Consider the following 21,311-nt stretch of genomic DNA (forward strand, 5'->3'; position numbering starts at 1 on the left):
ATATGTTATAGAAAATTGAAAGTGGGATGATAGATTTTAATGTAATTGTTACACATTTATTAAACTGTCTGGTGCCTACGGATGAGATGGGGTTGGGTGCGGCGGAAAAACATTATTTTTATTAAATGTAGGAATCAACATGATACGAAAAAACCATAAAATGTTGTTATTTTAAGTAAGTAATGTTTGCCTCTTTGCATTTGTATTTAAACATTAAACAGAAGTTCTCTCATACCATATGGCTTCACTACAATAAGCACACATTGATTGAAAAATACGTAGGTCTTAATTCCGACATTTCATCGAACAATTTGAAGTACCATTTTGCAACAATACATCACCTAGGCCTAACTGTTATGGAAAAAGAAGCAGTCTTCTTTCAATGTCACTACCATCTCCACAAACAGTGGCAATCTGAAAATCTGTAGAAAAACTCATATGTTTTTGTTTAATTCCAGTTTGAAGCTAAAAAAAACTCTTTAATCTTTATATCAAAAAACTTATTAAAAATAAGCACAAACAAAACAAATGAGTCACGGAAAGGTAAAGAGAAAATGGAGATACAGAGCCAAGCAATTCTATTTAAGAAAGATACATATAAAATAAAAAAGCTTCTTACCTGATTGTCGTTTCAAAGCACTTCCAGTTTAGCAAAGTCAACGATTGTCAAGTAAGGTGGTCTTTAACCTGCTATGATACAGAAACAATAATATATAGGTGTCGGATGCGCTTAAGAATAACTTGGTAAAGAACAAATGATAAGAAGAGAAAGGGAAAAAAAATGAAAGGTCGATCTGAAGAAAGAAAACCGCAAAAAGCTTCAAAATTGAAGTTCTTCCTTTCCAAGCTAATGGCTGAAAATGCTAAATCATAGTCACTTGTTCATGGTGGTAAAAAAATTTGTTCAGGTTTAGGAACAGAGTACTTCAGAATTTTACTTCAAAGCAACTGTGGTGTAAGTGTGCTAGATTTTGTCCCACAACCTGAAGGTGGATCTCCATATTTATGTCTTAACAGATTAAATCAAACTCCAAGCTCCCCTATTGCTTCTGGAAGCTCTGCAGGAAGGAAAGCTAGTAATCGGATTGTACTTGTCTGCCATGGAAACCCTGAGGTAATATTAATAAATAAATTAGTCTGTGAAAAAAAAATTGTTTGTTTTCTGAATTTCCTTAATTTGGTTTTCTTGAGATTTTTTTAACAGGGTAGTGATTCTGAATCTGATAACATGATAACAGTAACATGCCTATGGACATGCTTGGAACTATACAGTTTTTTTTTGTAATTTGATAATATGCAAAAGGGTATTATGGTAATTATGGTCTGATTAATATATTATTTTATATAAATGGTAGTCACAAAAAACAGCATAATTGCTTCTTGATTTGAAGGTGAAATCAATAGTACCCTTTTGCATATTATCAAATTACAAAAAAAACTTAGTAAATGTCACATATTTCCAAGTGTGAATGGCATTCTTGTGCAAGAGCAATGACATTCTGGTGTGTAACTACAATGAACAAAAGGGCTTTTTTGTCACACATCTGACGGTTGAGGATGAAAGTGGTGTTGACGCCATTCCGCTCCATGATGCCCAACATCATGCTTCCTTCAACTGTTGTCTGCATCACAAAACTGAACAATGAAGTTAGCCAGATTGGTCAAAATTGAAGACTTTCTTGTTTTATCACATAAAAAAGGTAGATTTAATAATAAAAAACTGGAAAATTAACTCTAATTAGATTTAACCCTAATTGGATGTTCAGTAAGGAAACCCCTAATTACAACCATCATATGAAAGCAAACCCTTCAATCAAATTACTTGCCCATTCTTATATTCGAACAAATAAATTAAAATTAAGAAAACACTTAAACAAACATGAAATTGAAAGCATATAGAAATAGGGATGAACATTCGTCACCTGGGAATCGGAATAGCTTCATGAATTACCAAGGTAAAGTTAAAATAACCCCGATGAACATCCTTCAACGAAAACAACACGTTAATCCATCATCACCCCCACTCCTGACCAGCACTTCTCCATCATTCCCACTTAAAACAACCGTCAACCACCTCCCTTATTTCTCCAATCAAGCCATCATTCACCCGCCTCCATTACCACCTCGCATCCACACCAAAATCACAATAAGTTCTTTAATGACAATATATGCACTTTGTGAATCATACATAATTAAAAGACATGGGTTGAAAAGCATATCCCTTATATGGCTAAACTAAACATGGAACTGTAAAGTGAGGATAAGAATTGGTCTCTAATCAGTAGGCTAGTTCAGGCATATACATCTTTTCTAGGGCTATTAATACCTGGATAAGAATTGGGTCTGTAAATCCGTTTGACAGATGGCGGTTGAGTCAAAGGCATATACATATGCTTCTATCTTCCATTCCCAACAGATGGCAGTACACGGAAACAGAAAAAAAGGATGGAAGGTAGATGGCGAACCGGGAGATTAACCAAGCTAGGGATTTTCCTCACCAAACCTGGAATAGGAAAACGACGGAGGAGGAGGGGAATCGATTTTCTAAGCTGAAACAGAAACGAAGGCGCCGAATGTTCTCCAATCGAAGATGGAAGCTTCAATCCATGTAGAAAAGGAGAAGGTTTGTCGTCGACGTCACCAGCTCTTCAGTAGCATCTTTCGTTGCTACTCGATCAGACGATCTTTGGCGAGAGAGCAAGGCAATGGGGTGGAAGAAGAAGAGGGAGCATCGGTGAGATTTTAAGAGGTTCTGACGATATTGGATTTTTGTGGGTTCAAGGTTCGTATTAGAGGGTGTTCGGATAAATGCATTTTTAGCTTAATTAGCTTATTGCTTGTTGCTTATTGTGGTGGGAATAAGCATTTTTTTAAAATGTGTTTGGATTAGTTTATTGCGGTGGGAATAAACAATAAGCAATAAGCATTTGAAGTGTTTGGCAAACAAGACAGCTTATATGAGTAAAATGACTAATAAGCAATAAGCAATAAGCAATAAGCATTACCCCCCTTGCTTATTAAAATTAACTTATTTAGCTTATTTCCACCGCAATAAGCTAATTTTTTAAGCATCCTATCCAAACACTTAAATTAGCTTATTGCGGTGAAAATAAGCAATAAGCAATAAACTGTCATTTTTTTCCCTATCCAAACACCCTCTTAGTGGAAGAAGCGGTGGTAGTTGAGGCGGTGGACTAACTTAAGCAAAGGAGAAGCAGTGACCTCGCTGGAGCAAAACCATTGGACAGCTGAAGCGGTGGATTGAGAATGAGAACATGTATGTACAAAGAATGGAGAAAATGACATAAACTGCCCAACACAAATGAATGACGAAATCTACCAAAAAAAACCTAAGTTTACTGTAGATAAGCCAGGAGAATTTTAATATATATATATATATATATATATATATATATATATATATATATATATATATATATATATATATATATATATATGATTAAACCCACTAAACTAATTATCTTTAATGTATGAGCACATGAGATGTACAATCCGTATAGAATTCACACCATATCCATACGAGACCCACATTTGACTTCATCTTCTTCATCCCATCAGGGCAAACGTCTCAGGCATGGTTTTAAAAGTTTAGGCTTCCATAGAAAGCTATTGGAATTTTGAGGTAGATCTTTTGTCGTTGCTCCGAAAGGTTACTTGTTTAAGAAGAAAGCTCAATATAAAAAAAAAGTATGGATCAATAAGAAATATCCAATTAATTAGTACAAGTTGGGCCTGAAGGGTCTATACATGGCCCTTTTGGAAATAAAGAACCAGTAATTGTCCTGTAATAGCCATAGCAAGTTACGAATATTTTTGGGATTTTAGCATGGCGAAAATAGTTTATTGATTCTATAAAAATTAAAAAAATAAAAATGAAATAATGTTGAGTTTGTTAAAGGGCCGGTGGCAGCTAATGAACAATTGCACATTGACAGTCTAAAATCGGTCTTGAAATGGTCCTGTCTTTTTGAGACTGGTCTCTGGCGGCCTTTTTTTGACCCTGTATTTTTAGGACCAGTTTTGGCCTTTTTCGGTCCGGTTGGCTTTGGGTTTTATTTTTTTTCTGTTTTTTCAAGTTTCTTTTCGATCTTTTCGTGCACTAAATAATAAAAGTGATAAAGTAATCCCTACAAATAAAACTAGTATGTACCCATATTCAAATGAGATTTTTATAAGCGAGTAACTTTTATATAGCTTTAAGTAACTTTTTATATGTAAAAAGGGTTTTATTTATTCATTTTGGCATAACCAATTCTGTACAAAACAAATACTTATATATCTAGAATAGTATACTTTTATTTAAAAATATTAAATTCATTTTATAGATATAGTTAAAAAAAATGATTTACAAAAGGGAAGCATGAAAATGAAGTTAACGGAAAGAAATGAAAGTTGGGGAAGGTGGAGTCTGTCTGATGTTGGACTGATACCTGGGACTTGTTTTGGACCGGTGGTTTTGAAAAATCAAAGACTTTTCTTGGACATTGAGGTGTAGACCTGTTGTTGTACATTGTGGTCCATGACCGGTTTATTCCATAGAAAAGTTTTTGGACTGGGCCTAATGGGCACCTGTAGCTAATGTGTCTATTATTGGGCCAAAATGTTTTCTTGATTACAAAAACTTGATTTGGTGATTGACTCTAGACAAAATTATAAAAGTTGGTTTTTATGGTTGATCAAAATCACAGTACTTTTTATTTTTTTTTACGATACAAATGGTTTCTATAGGTGCATTTTCTTAATTGATCCCACATTTATATTCATCCATATCCATATAAAACGACTTTTATGTTTTTATAATTCTTTTTAGCTTTGTTTATTTTATATTGAAAAAGAAAAATTAAAACTCCAATCCTCTTCCACGACATGTTTTTTCATCAATCATCATCTTTCCATTAAATATATAATAGGCTTCATGATTTGCTTCAGAACTTGTTGTCACAAGACTTTTAGATTATGCAAGAATGAAGAATTTTAATTTGGTCATTGAACGATCGCTGCCATCATCAATGTTTCTCATGTTATAGTTAATCGTACTAGGCACCACTAACTGCTAAAATAGTCCCCCTCATTTCTTGTATTGCTAAACTTAATTGGAGGAAACCACTAAACTTAATTGGAGGAAACCAGTAACAAGTAAACCTAAGTGGAGGACAAAGTTCTTAAGATGCATTGCCCTTACTAAGCGAAACCACGATAAGGTGCATGTACAACAAGAATGATATTACTTGCCATTAAACACTAATGTTTATGAGAGTTAATCGAAACATTAATTTGTAGAGAAACATCTCTACCACATAGGACAGCTCTGACGAGTGTTCAGAGTGCATAAGACGTCTTCCTTCTCCATCTCCGATGAGAATGACCTTTGCCCCCCCCCCCCCCCCCCCCACCTGCGACCTCACACCGACAACAACCCACCTGCCGGACACCTCCTTCGTCCCTCCCTAAACCTATCTACTGATGTCGCTGACTACCCTTAAACGTCGGTTAAACCCCACGACTTCTACCACCGTCAACCACCACGGAGTACACATGCACCATCGACCTCTTTGCCCCTGTATCGTCAACCAACCTTTCGATCCAACACCATTCACTAACAGTTTCCTCTTTCTGTTGCTATTATAAACAAACACAACCCAAGCCTTAGCTTTTGGTGAAAGCAACCACTACACGTGACCCATATGAGCACCACCCTTGGATTACAATAAAATGTTGAGCATCAACAGTTAAATCCAAGTGCACATCTAATTCTGATTTTGTGTTCTTGATAAAAGTCAAAATTATGATTTTGTTGGATTCATGTATTGTGCTTCAAATTATTGGATATGAATGCTTTAGTGGGAATTTAGGAACATACATGTCGTATAGTTTTATCATTTATCACTTGGATGTGCTCGATTTGATATGAGTTCACCGTGTTTGACCAAGTTTTAGTTTTGTTAACTTCTATCTATGTCTATATGTGAATTTAGCTTCCTACTCAAGATTAATTGTCATGAAAATGTAAGGACCATCAATATTGTTACGGTGTCATTCATGTGTGCATTGTGTTCGTAAATCATGTTCTATTTTACGCACACACATTAGTATGTCAATATAGGAATTAGGATACCTCTTTGTCCTATCGGCCTATGCTGCCACCCGGTATGACTAATTGATTTGGATCAAAGTTTTTCACTAGTTGAACATACAATTGAATACCAAAGCAATAAACCCTAGATCTATCATACAATTTTCAAAAATCATATAACAAAAAGGGTTTTGAGTTTACCTTGCTTGTTATGTAGTAATAACAAGAACTCATTGTAGATCTTTGACTCTTGAAAGCTTAGTGCCTCAAATGTTGCACCTTTAATGGCTCACAATCACCACTAGCAAGAAGATGAGAAGGACAGAGGAGGAAGCTCTTAAAATTTCGTCTAAGGTTCTCTAGAAGCAAGTATTGGCCGAAAATCCTAAGCCTAAGGGTTCCTTATATAGCCGAGGGCTGCTATGGTTTCTGGAGGAAACCCTAATTTCCTGCTTAAGGCTCAAGCAGCCCATGGACCTCCCACTAAGAAGCCTTGGACGAAATCTATAAGGCCTTCCTATAGAATTTTGTCCACTCCTAATTAAGGAGTCCATCAGCCCAGTTTCACAACTATCAATGATATGCAAAATAGCCCATGTTCTTTTAATCAGTTCCTTTAATCCCAAAATAAATTCCAAATTAATTTCTGATTAAATACTAATTAAATACCATGATTTCTAATTAATATATTATTTTCATAATACATTAATAAATAAATTTATTATTCCAAATAATAAGTTCAACATCTCTCTCCAAAAGTCATCCCTGTCAAGTTGCTAGGGTGAAAGCAACTCAAAAGGACCATACTACTATCAAATCAAATACATACCAATTAAAGTTATGGGCTTAGACACCTAATCCAACAGTCTCCCACTTGGATGGGTCTAATAACTACAATTGCAAGTATGACTTCAAAATTTGACCAACAATCATAGCTTTCAAAAGGCGTTGTCGAACTATGACCTAGTCAATCGTGTGTCCTTAAGATAGGGGATCATATAATCTTCCGTTCTGCAAGATATCATGTAGACAAAGACATGGAACATAATCATTCTCATTGTCCAACAGTTTGTTTCCCGATTTCTAATTTGCATGACGAAGAACTTAATTGAACACATCATTTCAGTACTGACCGGCCCCGACACATAAGTCAACACCAAATCATCGAGGGGCCCAAGATATCACTTTTAACCCTTGGGATAAATTCCATGACGTAATTTAAATGAGTGTGGGTTTAATTCGATACTCAAATCCCCATTTCATAAGTACTCATGAACGTTATAGCAAACCATTGCTATGTCTAAACACTTAGACAATCTACAAGCTAGTTCATGATAGTCTTAATTCACTACTTACTTCCAAAGTATGATCGGCTGTGCATAATTTGAATAATCCAATTATTCTGGAAGTAAAACATGCAAAGTTGAAACACAAAATAAACAATTAACAAAAGATAGTAAACAATACTTATATATAAATCTCCATTATATAATTATCAAATGTCAATTACATTTATCTATTACAAGTTTCTAAAATATCTATCCCATACTAAAACTAATATCGTACTTCAGACCAATGCTCCACATGCTTAATCCTACTCAGACCCTTTGTGAGGGGATCTGCAGGATTCTCTTCTGACGATACCCTCTTGCCGACGAGGAGTCCTTCTACCCGATGTATGATGAAGTGGTATTTTCTGTCAATATGTCTAGATCTCCCATGATCTCTTGGTTCCTTGGTCAAGGCAACCACTCCTTCATTATCGCAGAAAATCTCCATGGGCTCCTTTATGGCTGGCACAACTCCAAGATCTCTAATGAAGTTCTTCAACCATATAGTCTCCTTTGATGCTTAGCTCGCGGCTATATACTCTGACTCAGATGTTGAATCATCCATGGTCTCATGCTTTTAACTTTTCCAAGTTACTACTTCTCCATTGAGTGTAAACACCCAATGAAACTGAGAGCGAAAGTTGTCTCGGTCAATCTAAAAAATGGCGTCACTATGACCAATAACTCTCAAGTCATCACTGCCACCAAGAACAACGACATAGTCCTTAATCCTTCATTGATACTTAAGAATGTTCTTAACTGCTATCCAGTGAGCTTGTTGGGTTTTGAGCATTCTAACACTCCTAAGTGTACATGCAACCCTAAATACCTTGGATCTATGTTTTCTCTATTATACATGCAAATAAGAACTTCCAAGGTATTATCCTAATCTAGCATACAAAACAATAACTATAGCAAGATAGAATACATACCTCTTTGATGTAGAAAGTCTTCATGAAGCTTGAGTGCCTAGTGCCCCAAGTGTGACACCTCAAATGGAATCACAATCATCAAAACACTTGGAATGACTTGAGAGAATTCTACACTTATCAAAATCGGCTAGCCCTCTCTAGAATAATACTAGTCGCCAATTTTTGTCAAGAATAAGATCTTTATATAGTGTTACAATTAGGGCAAACCCTAATTGTCATGACTTTCCATTTCCTTGGATCCATGGGTACAAATACACCATGGAGCATCCATGGACCATCCTATGGGTTTTAGCCCAACTTGATTATCCATGGAGCATTAGCCCACTATACAAGTATGGATGATTTACACAATCAACCCATATATTTAATTAGTCTTCTTTTGATCACTTAATTAATCCTAGATTAATTCTTGATCAATACTAATTAAATAATCTTATCATTCTTATTATTAATATACTAGAACTTATAATATATTAATAACCATAAGTGTCTTATTTCTCTCATCCAAGTGCATGATGGTATGCAACCCAAATGGACCATGCCGGGTCGGGTCAAGTCTTACCAAATATAGTTATGGACTTAGACATTAATCCAACAGTCTCCCACTTGGATAAGTCTAAAACTATTATTGCGTATGACTTCAGGAACCAACTGGCAATCGTAGCTCTCAAAGGCTTCTGTCGAACTCTGACCTTGTAGATGAACTCTGACCTTTGTCAGTGACTTGTCCATTAGATAAGGGATCATATATTCCTCCATTCTAGATATCATATGGACTGAGACATGGATTATAATCATTCTCTCTGTCCATTTGTTGTTTCCCGATTTCCGATTTATGACGACTGACTAATTGAACAAATCAAATCAGTCCTGGCCCGGCCGAGCACTTCCATTTGTCATCATCAAATCATCGAGGGGCCCACAGATATCACTTTTATCCCGAAGGTAAAAGGAATGGATAAACTTCGACTCATATGGCTTGTTCTACTACTTGTTGAATCATACACAAAAGCACGTTTTATAGCACCGAGTTACCAAATGCGGTTTCGTGCAATCAATGTACTATCAACTCATAGTAACAACTCATATCTCTAGGTTTGAAGAATATAAGATATTATCGTCTCATGATCACTCGTGATAAAATCCATGAAGTGATTCCAATGAGCGCGGGTTGAATCCAATACTCAGAACTTATGAGCACTCATGATTGCTGTAGCCTTGTCCAACACCTTAGACCTCTACAACCCATCATGACAGTCTTAATTCATATCTACTTCCAAAATATGACCGACTGTGGATGGTTTGAATAACTTAGTCATTCCGGAAGAATAACCCAGTTTATTCGGGAAGTCAAAACATGCAAAGTGAAACACAATAATAATTGAATCCAATATGGTCTCAGAACTTATGAATATAAATAAAACACCTTTTTATTTATCACCATATGATTACACATTATTCATTGTATACTGTTTCAGCTATCAACTTTAATCTTGAATTTAAAACAATAGTTGTCCCATGCTCCAAGCATGTACACTATGTTTTTCTCAAACACTAGTCATGCCATACACCAAGTATGCATACTATGTTTGTCTATGATCTTTACTTTGTGAACTAGATCAATTGAACATAACTTCAATGATTCTCTTTTCACACTCCCAAATCCTTACTGCAAATGCAAGAATTCCAAATTCATGCCATTTACTGAAATCTGTTAGATTCTAAACTTATATGCATTGATCCTCTCGTAATGATTATGCACAAAGTCAGAAAGACTTGACAACAATCATTACAGAGTATTCCAAAGGAGATCAGCTCCTTGGAAACATCCTTCTTGCATTAAGTTTCCTTAATCTTACACAGATTGAAAAATTCTAACTTTGAAACATTTCCAGATTCCATTTTGACTATCACTTCTGACCAAGAGTTGCCTCCTTACAGACTATGTCAATATGGTCCTTCCAGAATTATCACTATACTTCCAACTGTCCTTGAGCAACCAATCTTTGGTAAACCTTAGATTGTCCTCGACAATTGTTTAATCCTTTTAGTCATATCCAGTTCTAAACCTTTTCCCTTCTTAATGCCCCAGGCATTTGGAAAATTTTAGAACGGATGATTATAGCACATGTAATCGATCCTATATCCGAAGCATATGGGACACGATTCATGATGTCTCACATAAAGACTAAACTAGTCTTTTGCTATAATATGTCCATTTCAATTTGCCAAGTTCTCATAATTCAGATTATGAAAAGGGATGCCGTAATCATAATCGAATTTTAGAACGCAAATAATGGACCCATATATAGAATTTCCTTATGTTGAGCCATTCCAACATGAAATTCATATATATATCCTTGACTAAATGATTAAAACCTCACGATCTAAGCTTATAGATTTGAGATGAAGCATAATTTCCTCTCCCTTAATTATAGCAAAACAACTCTTTCCCAATTGAAACTTTTGTTTTCTATAATTAACATTGCTAACTTGCAATACTTATCATAATTATCATGCTCCCACTAACATGATGATTATTAGCATATCACTTATGCTCCCACTAGCTTTGACATGTACCCAGAAATCAGCTGGACTTCTAGAAATCAATACTTTATTGACTTTCTTACCAAAGTTCAGATTTCTGATACTAGATTGTTTTGATAAGACTTTATCAAAATCATACACCTTCCCTTAGATAGCACACTTGTGTATCTAAACAATTATGAAGAGGGATGCCGTAATCATAATGTTTAGACCTTTTTGCCACTTCTCACAAGTCCATATTAGTGTGCCGGTTAACCACACGCGCTCCACTAACGACTTTGAGAATGCAAATATCACAATTGCTATCTAGCTAAAATCTACTTAGTGAAAGTGTTTCCTCACCATCATTTTCATGAATCGGAGAGAAACCTTATGACACTTAGATTTACTGGTGTATGTGTTCTTATCCATGTGAATGGTCAAAATCGTAGTCACAAGACAAGGATAATGACAAACCCAAACTCATATGGACTGAACTCAATCTTAATTTCTTGCCACCTGGCAGCTCAAGGGCCTACCATTGCTTCCAAGTTGTTATGCAACACATTGAGAACTCTAAGAACTCATATGCAAAGTCAACTTTAACTGGAATGGGCACAGAATAAGTCAACACGATAGGTTATAAACCTCAAGTCGTGTGCTAGTGAAGAACTTCAGGTTTTATTCTTGATTAGTTCTTGAGACTTTCAAGATCTTTAAGACTCCCACTGTCCTCTTGACCTATAAGACTCCCTTGTCAAATATCCAAGAGATAGTGTGGATTCTAATCAAGACAAACACTTCACACAATTGGCCTAAGTTGGTCTTTGTTTTATCCAAAACATCACAACTTACCAATTTCAAATGTACAAGAGTAGAAAACTTTTACTCTTACATTTGACAAGTGTTTTAAACCTTCTTTTGAGACATCTCACTCAAGTTACAATCTTGGAGTATGACTCTAAGACTTGTATTGGAACAAAGTATGACTCATCTTCTTGATTTAACCATTTCAACAATTCAAGATCCCTCTTCTTAGTCATAAGAATGCACTAAGATTTCCTTAGAGAACTAATTGTGCTATGGTTTCTTAATCATTAAGATGATCACAAAACTGATACTAAAGTACTCTCCCATCTTTTCAGATTTGAGAAACTTTTACCCTTCTGCCTAAATTGATTCTTCTTATTCGCTCTGCCATACATTGGAACCTTTTTCCAATGTCTCAGAATTACACTTAAGCTTGTAAGTATAATCATATTTACTGAGCTTTAGTAAATCATGACGAATAGTTTTATCAATCTTTTGTGGTGGACTTAATCAGTGCACAAGAATGTGTACTCGATCCCTTAGTCCTTTACTTGACTCACACATCCATGTGAACAAGTAATTAGTCTTAATTTTCCAAAACTTGAAAGTTCTCATTCATCATGCTATACAACTTGCATGATTCCAAGTTCCGGTCCACTTGAAACTTGGGTGATGAGAATCTTTCCTTATTTGGTAAATTTAGACATTACCACAAATGAAAGAATCAATTTCATATTTCCACTCTTGCTATTAATGGAATTATATAAGCAACAATTTTTCCTCAAATGCCATTGTAAGGATATTTTAAAATAAATAAAATCAAAAATTTTCTTTTATTTTAAAACTTTGCAGAAAAAAAACTTATCCTTACAATCCATATGAAAACTTGTTGTTATCTATTCCTAAGCAATATCTCATAACTCCTAAGAAGTAGCTCAAGAATCCGATCTTCAAACTATGCGATAGAAATCCATCTACGCCATCAGATTCAGCATATTCTTTCTTTAAGTTTCTTCACTTTTCTTTCATTCTTAAAACATCACCATGTGACCCAGTCACATCATGTATCAAGAATCTCAGAATAGAAACTTAACAGAGTTAGATAGTGGAATTTACCTGAAGTAGAGTCAAACTTATTGACTTTAACATCCTTAGGTAAATTTTGGCAACTTCGCAACCAATGCCCCTTCCTTTGGCAATACAAACATATGGACCCTTTGATAATGGTACACGAGACTATCACAGACTTAGCTTTTCTCTTTACCATTTGGTCAACCGAGTTGACTATGGCCGATCCCTTTCCATTGGGAAGAGAGAGCTTTTCTGGATTTCCTGTGTTACTATTATCAATGTCCATCATGTTTTAAGGAAGTTGATCTTAACAAATAGATAAGATCATTAAGGGTCTTGTCATAGTCTGTTACATAGGTGTCCCAAAGGAACTCACTATGTGACTTAGAAAGTGATTGAACCACCAACTTTCTCAGGACTTTGACACCCAACTCTCCCGGCTTGTCAATATGTGACTACATCTCCAAGATTTGATCACACCTAGACCTTGCCTTGCCAATAGGGCTTGAGTGACCTTAAACTTTTCAAGAACTTGTGGGTTAGGGAGAATAATTGGAGGAGGTGAAAGAAGTATGATTTCCAAGGACATCATCTTCATTAGGAAACCTTGTTTCAAGAGATTCGGAAGATCATAGGTGTCTAGACTAGACATCTTTTGGGAGATATTCAAGATAGTTGATTTTAAGTCCTTAATATGACACCCAATATGAAATATTAAGGCTAGGACCCAACAAACTATTTTATAACTTAGAAGAGGTATGCCGTAATCCAAGCTATAAAATATTTGAAGGTAGGTGGATGACGATTCACCAATTTCCACCAAGATAAACGAAATGTATTATTAGGTTTTAATTGGTTTTTGAAACTCTTAGATCTTTGAGATTCATTGAACTTTTCAAAGGCATGGTTCAATCTCGAGTGTGTCCTCCAAGTTTTGTGACTGGGATGCCGAGGATCACAAAACGAGGTGTGAAGTAACCATGCAAATCACTTGGTACCCTTAATAAATTACCCCTCAATCGATGTGCCGGTTAACCACACACTCTCCATCGATACTATGATAAATATTAAGTCACCCTTTACCTACCTTGTTAAGTCCAAGTTAGTGTGCCGGTTAACCACACACGCTCCACTAACGACTTAGACAAAGTGCAAAGTGTAATTTCATGGATTAGCACCTTATTCACATTTTTCCTAAGTAACTAAGATTGGGTATTATTAAGAGTTTAGTTACTTAGTATTTTTCATTAATACTTTTAATGAAGGGAGAATTCTAGTCCTGTCAAACCCGTTCGGCTAACGACCCTCCACCAGTCAAGCAAGCGGTGGGTGAGAGTGGACACCCATTAAGTTGCCATTTTATAGGCAACAACCTTATACCCACCTTATAGACCGGCTTCGTGAATGAGGCGTACTAGCGGTAAGACTGACTTTACTCTTATACATATGTATATTATTAACTTATAATATTATAAAGTATAAGGGTTGAATTTTAACTTTTAAAATTCGAAGGGCTAACTTGGAATTAAAGTATTCATACTTGAAAACTTTTCAAATTCCAAAACTTGAGGGCAAGTTTTGAAACTATTCAAAACTAATTAATTCCATAACTTATGTGTTTAAAGTAGTTTTAATCCAAAAACTCTTCAAGTTCCATAACTTGAGGACAAGTTATGGAAGACTTTAAACTAATAAAAGAACTAACTTTTTCTTTATTTTATAACTTATGGATTTAATTATGGTTACATATTTTTCTTTAATGAAGTGACTCTTGAACTTCCATAACTTGAGGACAAGTTATGGAGTCATAAAAAATTATTCAATGACACAAGACTCTTCATTTTGTAACCATTGCCAACTCTTATGAATTTTATGAGTCTTTAATGTGACTCTTCATGTAACTTGAGGACAAGTTACACAAACACATTTTATACTCAACTCTTAGATTAAAATAGATTGAAAACAACTATTTCACTCAACATTTCTATTAATCTAAGCAACTCATAAGAACAAGATAATTCAAATCAAACTTTTTCATGTAATTAGTCTAAACCTTAAACTAATACAAAACATGAATCTATTGACAATTATCTTTGAAAATGGATTAGCATGAACATTACCACATCAAAAACAAGTTTATAAGATCAAAAACAACTTAGGGTAATGTTCCTAGTCCATTTCTAGCCAAAACAGTCGAGTTTATGCTGTCTGGGGGTCCAACTCGTCGAGTGCACGAACCAACTCGGCGAGTTGGATGCATTTTGCCTTGGACTCGGCGAGTCCATTCCTGGACTCGGCGAGTCTGCTGAGCAGACAGCATCAAAACTCGATTTTCCAGCTTCTTTTGCAAGTATAACAAGAAAACAAGCCTAGGCTCTGATACCACTGTTGGGTTTTGAGCATTCTAACACTCCTAAGTGTACATGCAACCCTAAATACCTTGGATCTATGTTTTCTCTATTATACATGCAAATAAGAACTTCCAAGGTATTATCCTAATCTAGCATACAAAACAATAACTATAGCAAGATAGAATACATACCTCTTTGATGTAGAAAGTCTTCATGAAGCTTGAGTGCCTAGTGCCCCAAGTGTGACACCTCAAATGGAATCACAATCATCAAAACACTTGGAATGACTTGAGAGAATTCTACACTTATCAAAATCGGCTAGCCCTCTCTAGAATAATACTAGTCGCCAATTTTTGTCAAGAATAAGATCTTTATATAGTGTTACAATTAGGGCAAACCCTAATTGTCATGACTTTCCATTTCCTTGGATCCATGGGTACAAATACACCATGGAGCATCCATGGACCATCCTATGGGTTTTAGCCCAACTTGATTATCCATGGAGCATTAGCCCACTATATAAGTATGGATGATTTACACAATCAACCCATATATTTAATTAGTCTTCTTTTGATCACTTAATTAATCCTAGATTAATTCTTGATCAATACTAATTAAATAATCTTATCATTCTTATTATTAATATACTAGAACTTATAATATATTAATAACCATAAGTGTCTTATTTCTCTCATCCAAGTGCATGATGGTATGCAACCCAAATGGACCATGCCGGGTCGGGTCAAGTCTTACCAAATATAGTTATGGACTTAGACATTAATCCAACAGAGCTTTACCCGGGTTCCCTTGATATCGCCTGGCCATGCTCAAAGCAAAAGCTACATCAGGGCGAGTACATGTCATAACATACATGATCGAGCCAACGACGTAAGCATATGGAACTCGACTCATTTTTTCCATCTCGACATCAGTACTTGGACTATGAGTCTTAATCAGCTTGGTATTGCCCTGGATAGGTAACTCTCCAATCTTGGAATTCTCCACGCTAAAACGCTTTAGCACTTTATCCAAGTAAGTACTTTGACTGAGTCCAATTATTCTTATACTCATATTTCTCAAAATCCTTATTCCCATAATATATGCAGCCTCTCCTAGATCCTTCATAGCAAAACACTTTCCAAGCCAGGACTTAACTTCCTTCAAGGTTGGAACGTCGTTTCCTATGAGTAGTATGTCATAAACATATAGTAATAGAAAGCTAACTATACTGCCACTAGCTTTGACATATACACATGACTCATCCTCAATCCTAAAGAAGCCAAACTCTTTGACCTTTTCATCAAAGAAAAGATTCCATCTGCGAGAAGCTTGCTTCCATCCATAGATTGATCTCTCAAGCTTACACACTCTATTGGGGTATTTAGCATCCAAAAAACCTTATGGTTGACATATGTAAACATATTTAGCTAGCTTCCCATTAAGGAAAGCGGTTTTGACATCCGTCTGCCAGATTTCATAATCATGAAACGCAGCTATGGCGAACATAACCCTAATAGACTTGATCTGGCCACTGGTGAGAAGGTCTCATCATAGTCAACCCTCGGGGTTTGAGTAAAACCCTTCACAAACAGATGTGCCTTGAATGCGTGCACCTTTCCATCTTTGTCGGTCTTCTTCTTAAAGATCCATTTGCACCCAACTGTCTTGCGACTTGGCAGACTTAGGTCCCACCATGGCTTCTTTGTAGTTAGCAGGTTCATCTAAATTTATCAATGTACTATCATTGATAAACATATCACCTTCTGTAGTTAAATGGAAACCATACAACACAGGCAGAACACTAACCCTACTAGAACGCCTAAGAGGTAACGATTCTTTAATCGGTTCAACAGGAATTTCTTCCTTGGGTTAAGCGCTAGTGTTAGAGGTTCCTTCATCGCTTGACTCTTGAATTTCTTCAAGATAGATTATACTCCTACTGTCCTCTTTGCATATTAGTTCCCTCTCGTGGAAAACTCCCCTTCATGTTACGGAGGCCACGTTCTCACTAGGTCTATAGAACAAGTATCCAAAGGATTTCTATGGGTAGTCGATGAAAATACACTGCTCACTTCGAGGTTCAAGTTTGTCGTGAGTCTCTCGTCTAACAAAAGCTTCACAACCCCAAACCTTGATATGTGACAATGAAGGAACCTTCCCTGTACATATCTCGTGAGGTGCTTGGCAACCTTCTCTGTTGGGACTAGATTAAGGATATGGGTGGCAGTCTCTAAGGCATACCCCATAACGATATTGGAAGTGAAGCTCGACTCATCATGGAACAAACCATGTCCAACAAGGTTCGATTGCACCTCTTAGCCACATTATTAAGATTTGGTGTCCTAGGAGGTGTCAATTGTGAAACAATTCCACATTCCTTGAGGTAGTCGTGGAACTCAATACTAAGATACTCACCACCCTTATCAGATCTGAGCATTTTGATCTTCCCGCCCAATTGATTCTCGACTTCATGTTTGAATTCTCTGAACTTTTCAAAGGGTTATGACTTATGCTTTATTAAATAGATATATCCATATCTACTATAATCATCGGTAAAAGTCATATAAAATCGATTCACATCTCTTGTGGTGGATCTGAAGGGCCCACACACATTGGTGTGTATGAGATCCAATAATCCCTCGCCTCTTTTACATGAAACAATGAAAGGTGATTTAGTCATCTTTCCCAGCAAACAAGATTCGCATGTATCATCCGATCTAAGGTCAAATGATTCCAACACTCCATCCTTTTGTAGTTGGGCAATGCACTTCTTTTTGACATGCCAACACTCCATCCTTTTGTAGTTGGACAATGCGCCTCTTGTTCACATGTCCAAGACAACAATACCACAAACATGCTTTGTCTAAACCATTAGATGAATTAATGTGCAACACACTATTTCCTAAATTGTCTATAATCATCACAATTTCATATACACCATCACAAGGCAATGCTTCAAAATAAAATACACCATTATAATAAGCATTAACAGATCCGTTCTCATTATTAAAAGAATATCTAAAGCCTTGTCTGTACAAACCATGAAAAGAAATAATATTCATCATCATTTCTGATGAGTAGCAACAATTATTCAAGTCTAAACATAATCCACTACTAAGCTTTAAAGAATAAACGCTGATCTTGGTAACAAGTGACGATCTCCTATTTCCCATTATCAGGTCCATCTTCCCAAGCTCCACATTTCTACTTTCTCTTAGTTCCTGCAAGTCAGAGCAAATGTGAAAACCACATCCTGTATCAAGGACCCAAGAATTAGAATGCGATGAGTTTATAGACAAAATAGTGTAAATACCTACCGATGTAGGCTTGATCTAGCCATCCTTAATGTCCTATAGGTAATTGGGGTAGCTTCTCTTCCAATGCCCATTGTCTTGGTAGTAGAAGCACGTTGCATCCTTTAGATCTGAGGCAGGTGGATCAGAATTGGTTTTATCTTTGGATCAACTACCAGAAGACCCATCATGAGACTTTCCCTTCCAATTTTTCCTTGAGGGATCTTTCCTCTTTTTCCCCTTTCCTTGTCCAATAGCAAGGACTGATGGATTCAACAACTTTTTCTTCCAATCCACTTTCAGTGGTTCTCAGCAAGCCTTGAAGTTTACTCAGTGTGACTTCCTCTTTTCTCAAATGATAAGTCATCTTGAACTGGTCATAGCAAGGAGGCAATGAGTGCAAGATTATGTCAATATCCAGCTCCTCATCAAAGTTCACATTCAGCTTGAGTAAACGATCCACATATATCTGCATGCGTTGTAAGTGGGTCATGACAGACTGTCCATCATTCATCTTGGTGGTTATGAGTGACCTGACTATCTCATAGCTTTCTTGACGCGCACTTTGATGGTACTTCTCCATCAAATCCTAGCACATCTCGTAACGCTATCAGTCCTCATAAAACCGTTGTAGCTCAGGAGTCGTAGTTGCCACCATAATGCAAGACACCTTAGTAGCATCCTTGGATTGGGCCCTATACTTTGCCATTTCTTTAGGAGTAGCTTTGGTTTCGTCTATCTCGTTTAACTGTTTTTCGAGGACATATTCCTTGTCCTCATAACACAAGGCTATTCGGATGTTTCAAATCTAATCACTGAAATTGGAACCATCGAATGTGACCCTCTCACAATTGTTGAAGAGCAAGAAAGAGTTTGAGGAGTCGTTGTTGTTGTTGTTGCTCAAGGAGCCAAAAGTGTTGTTTGAGGTTGACATCTACAAAAGAAGAAAGAAAAGTTTTGATTAGATATGAAATCCTTAATATAACACTCAAAATGAAATATTAAGGCTAGGACCCAACAAAATAATTCACAATTTAGAAAATGGATGTCGTAATCCAATTGTAAATTATTTGAAGGTAGGTAAATGACGATTTACCAATTCCACAAGGAAAACAAAACTTTAAATGAATTAGGTTTTGAATGAAATGAAATTCCTAGATCTTTATAAGATTCAGTGAACTATTTAATGACATGTTTAACCTCAATTGTGCCCTTCAAGTTTGTGACTAGGATACCGAGGATCACAAACAAGGTGTGAATAACCATGCCAATTAGCTTGGTACCCTCGATGTCATTTACCACCTAATCAATGTGCCGGTTAACCACACACGCTCAATTAATCAATTATAATTTACGACGTACCCATTACCACCCTTTGTTAGTCAAAGTCAGTGTGCCGGTTAACCACACATGCTCCACTAGCGACTTGACAAAGTGGAATGTGCAATTTCATGGATTAGCATCAAATTCACATTTTCCTAAAGTAACTAAGATTGTGAATTTATAAAAAAAACATTTAGTTACTTTGTATTTATCATTGTACTTATTAATGAGAGATTAATGTCATATCCTACCTGTTCGGATAACGACCCTCTACTAGTCAAGAGTGCGGTGGGTAAGAATGAATACCTAATGGCGGTCATTTTATAGGCCCCCTCCTTAAACACTCCTTATAGACCCGCTTCATGAATGAGGCCTACTAACGGTAAAACCGAGTTTTCTTATACATATATATAAATTAAACTTTTAATTTTATAATAGTATAATGGTGTATTTTAAACTTTTAAAATACAAGGGTTCTAGAATTTAATATTTAAAAATTAAACTTTTAATTAAATTTTAAATTCCAAAACCAAAGGGTTATTTTTGAAACTTTTCAAAAATACTAGATCAAATTTTAAATAATTAAATTAATCAAATAATTTTGTCATTATCTTAAAATTTGACCAAATCTCTTAATTTGATGAGGATATAGACTTACCATTCCAGAAAATTCAATTTTAGACAGTTAAAATGAATTTGGAGATTATCCTAATCAAACAAAGATATCAAAATCGAAAAATCAGGGATCTGATAGCTCGACTTGTCGAGTTTTTGTAAGGAACTCTGTCGAGTAGGCTCAACTCGTCAAGACCCATGTGGAACTCATCGAGTATGATGAACAGATTGACGAATATGTTCCCTCCTCTTTTGGACAATTCGCATATGCATCAAATTCAACTGAAAAACATCCTAGGCTTTGATACCACTGATAGGTTATGAGCATAACTACATGCAATGTGTTCATGCAACCCCAATTGCTTTGGATCTAAGTTTTTCACTAATTGAACATGCAATTGAGTACCAAAGCAATAAACCCTAGATCTAGCATACACTTTTAGAAAATCATATAGCAAAAAGGGTTTTGAGTTTACCTTGTTTGTTATGTAGTAATAACAAGAACTCTTTGTAGATCCTTGACTCTTGAAATATTAGTGCCTCAAATGTTGAACCTCTAATGGCTCACAAACACCACTAGCAAGAAGATGAGAAGGAGAGAGGATGAAGCACTTAGAATTTTGGCTAGGGTTCTCTGGAAGCAAGCGTTAGCCAAAAATCCTAAGCCTAGGGGTTCCTTATATAACTAAGGGCTGTTAGGGTTTCTGGAGGAAACCTTAATTTCCTGCTTAAGGCTCAAGTAGCCCATGGACCTCCCACTAAGAAGCCTTGGACGAAATCTATATGGCCTCTCTATAGAATTTTGTCCACTCCTACTTAAGGAGTCCACAGCCCAGTTTCACAACTATCAATGATTTGCAAAACATCCCCTTTTCTTTTGATCAGTTCCTTTAATCCCAAAATTAATTCCAAATTAATTTCTGACTAAATACTAATTAAATAGCATGATTGTAATTAATATATTA

General features: G+C 36.0%; 1 long non-coding RNA gene across 4 annotated transcripts; it reads right to left on the minus strand.

Annotated features, from left to right (window-relative positions):
• Positions 1–243: 243 nt before the first annotated feature.
• LOC145054274 (uncharacterized) lies at positions 244–3,020 on the minus strand. 4 transcript variants are annotated; one of them, XR_013684747.1, is made up of 3 exons: positions 1,923–2,786; positions 620–1,635; positions 244–422 (listed from the first exon to the last, which is right to left on the minus strand). It is a non-coding gene; the product is annotated as an uncharacterized LOC145054274 (long non-coding RNA). The 4 variants fall into 4 exon arrangements; XR_013684748.1 differs by having other exon boundaries at positions 244–1,635; positions 1,923–2,111; positions 2,327–2,781; XR_013684746.1 differs by having other exon boundaries at positions 244–1,635; positions 1,923–2,123; positions 2,327–2,780.
• Positions 3,021–21,311: the final 18,291 nt, after the last annotated feature.

This window comes from Lactuca serriola, chromosome 5, assembly GCF_051521515.1.
Source record: "Lactuca serriola cultivar US96UC23 chromosome 5, Lser_US96UC23_V15, whole genome shotgun sequence".
NCBI lineage: Eukaryota > Viridiplantae > Streptophyta > Magnoliopsida > Asterales > Asteraceae > Lactuca > Lactuca serriola.